At 34.4% G+C, this 3225-nt stretch overlaps 1 non-coding gene across 1 annotated transcript; it reads right to left on the reverse strand.

Moving 5' to 3' along the window:
• Positions 1 to 1325: 1325 nt before the first annotated feature.
• LOC120365607 (U6 spliceosomal RNA) lies at positions 1326 to 1432 on the reverse strand. Its single transcript, XR_005580504.1, has one exon. It is a non-coding gene; the product is annotated as a U6 spliceosomal RNA (small nuclear RNA).
• Between the last annotated feature and the right edge of the window lie 1793 nt (positions 1433 to 3225).

Below are 3225 nucleotides of genomic sequence, written 5' to 3' on the forward strand. Positions count from 1 at the left end.
GTATGTATTGAGGTAACCCAGAAGGACTTTGGGTGGAGAAGAAGGCAACAATTTAATGAACTTTTGTGCAGCTCCACTTGTATCAGGTACTGCATTAAGGGATAAGACAAACTCATTATGAACTAAAGAGCACACAAGGTTGTATCAGAGAAAACTGGTAAATAAATGTATCCCATTTGGTATATGGTAGATAGTGACTGACATGAAATACCCAGTTATAGTTGGGATACAAAGGAGAAAGTATACTCAACAACTTGACAATTTCAGAGATTTCACTGAGGAGGTAATGGATGCCAAAGTTAATGGGGAAGTTGATTTGGAAGTAGATAGATGGATTTAGGACAGCCAGTCCCTATGATATACAAGTGAGGATGCAAGCACCAGAGGTGTGCATGAAAAAAATGACATCCTCCCTCCAACATCTCTAGCTGCCCTAAATCCAAGCTTTCTCAACCTAAACCATTCAGCATAACATCACCAGTCCTACTGGCCTTAAATGTCACTTTCAATATATCAGTTTCCTTATCAAATCCTTCCATTTTTTTTCCAGTTCCTACACCATTGTGCCTAAACTCCTACATCACAGAGACATAAATGTTGTGTAGGCTGTTTTACTTGTGCCACATTCCCTGTCCAACAATACTTCCCACCACTTATCTATCATGTACTCCTACAATATGTCATTTGCTTCCCTTCTCCTTGAGTCATAAACACTTATGCTCATTCCCACATCTTTTTTCCATGTAGTCTCCTATTCATAATATTTGTCCCAAAGTTCTCTTCCAAATGAAGTCATTTTTCATGGTCTGGCTGAAGTTCCATGGCTCCCATGGAATCTTGAGTATCTCTGAATCACTTTATTGCATATCACTATCCTTAGAACTGTGCTATCTGCTGGTATTCTCTAATGGTTCAAGTGTGTTAGACTTATTTTCTCAAATGAGGTCTCTGAGGACAGAAACATTGTTTTATATCCCTAGATTCTGACAGTAGTTTGTATTAAGTTGAGCACACAGTAGATATTTGAGAGACAAATTAAAATGATAGAAAGTATCTGAATCAGGAGATCATTTTTTAAATTCAAGCTTTCCCTTTCAGGCTGAATTCTCTTTATTTGGGAATCGAAGAGCCTGGATGCATATCACTTAGACCCTTTTACCTCCTGAAATATGATTCTATTAGATTTTAATTATTTTAGTTATTTGCCCAGCAGCCAAGTTAGTAAAAATTATGTACATCATACTGATTTGATTCTAAGATTCTATCACATGGCATGCACTGTATTTAATAGGTGAAAAACTAGATATTCAATGTCACTTTTTTTTTTTAATATGGAACGCTTCATGAATTTGTGTGTCACCCTTGCGCAGGGGCCATGCTAATCTTCTCTGTATTGTTCCAATTTTAGTATATGTGCTGCCAAAGCGAGCACTCAATGTCACTTTAATTGTGAGAGTTAAGCTCAGTGAAGGGTCTTATGCAGATATGCAGTAAATATTTATTAATTCATTTATTAAGAAAATATTTAATGAGCATCTATTATATGTCAGGCATAGTTTAGACTCTGTAGAACACCATAATAAACACAACAAACAAGCTATTTGCTCTCTTGGAGTTTATATTCTAGTGAAAGCAGACAGACAATAAATAATGTCAGTAAGCAGTATGAAGAAAAATAAAGCATGGAAAAGGGATACAGAGTCATCAGGGTGGTTTCAACTAAGACAGTTGTCTTTATTTCAATTTCATACAGTAAAGACATGGATATTCTTGTAGACCTGTGCATAGTCAAGTGCAGATATAAACATATAAATAGGTATAAATATGCAGGTAAATATATATCTAAACAGTCTAGATATAACATTAATTATATTCCATGTACTGAGCTAAGGTGCATCGTAGTCACTAGTTTGTCTATCCTTTCAACAATATTTTGAGATGGGTATTACTCCATGTAGCCAATGAAAAACCTCAGGTTCACAGGCTTTAAATAACTTGACCCAAGTTACTTAGCTATAAAGTGTCAGTAGTTGAAACCATACTGCATTTTCCTGTTATCTACATAAGAAAACATATTATGTTGATTTTCTTACACAAAAATATTCAAAATTAGAATAGGAAGGTAAACCATTATGTATTCCGATTATGAGAAAGGAAATCTATTTTCATTTTAAATATGTCTTAAACCCACATACAACATCATACTGAGTGGGCAAAAGCTGAAAGCATTCCCTCTAACAATTGGAACAAGACAAAGATACTCACTCACCAATCCTATTCAACATAATACTGAAAGTTCTAGCCAGAACAATCAGGCAACAGAAAAATAAAAGGAAGGAAACGAGGAAGTAAAATTGTCTCTCTTCATTGATGATATGATTCTGTACCTAGCAAACTCTAAAGATTCCACCAAAAGGCTCCTAAACCAGATACATGACTTCGGCAAAGTCTCAGGATACAAAATCAAAGTCTAAAAACTGATAGCATTTCTATATGTCAATAGCACACAAACTGAGAACCAAATAAAAAAAATGCAATAACATTTACAATAGCCATACAAGAAATAAAATATTTAGAAATGCATATATCCAGGGAAGTGAAAGATGGAGTTCTGCATGGAGAACTACAAAACACTGCTGAAAGAAATTGTAGATATCACAAAGAAATGGAAAAACATCACATGCTCATGGATTGGAAGAATTAATATTGTTAAGATGTCTGTACTGCCGAAAGCAATCTACAGATTCAACTCTATTCCTTTCAAATTATCAATGCCATTTCTCACATAATTAGAAAAAAAATTCTAAAATTCATCTGGAAGAAAAAAAGAGCCCAAACATCCAAAGCAATCCTAAGCAAAAAGAACTAATCTGGAGACATCACATAATCCACCTTCAAAGTATACTATAGGGTTACAATAACCAAAACAGCATGGTTTTGGTACAAAAACAGAACAGACCAATGGAACAGAACAAAGAATTCATAATTATAAATGTATCACGTACAAGAACTGATCTTCAAAAAAGTCAACAAAAATAAACAATAGGGAAAAGACTTCCTATTTAATATGTGATACTGCAAACCATATGCAGCAGAGTGAAACTAGACCCCTATTTCTGACCATACGCAAAAATTAACTCAAGATGGATTAAAGACTTAAATGTAAGACCTCAAACTATAAAAATCCTAAAACAAAGTCTAGGCAACACTATTATGGACATCAGT

The sequence above is a fragment of the Saimiri boliviensis genome, chromosome 1 (genome assembly GCF_048565385.1).
Source record: "Saimiri boliviensis isolate mSaiBol1 chromosome 1, mSaiBol1.pri, whole genome shotgun sequence".
Classification (NCBI taxonomy): domain Eukaryota; kingdom Metazoa; phylum Chordata; class Mammalia; order Primates; family Cebidae; genus Saimiri; species Saimiri boliviensis.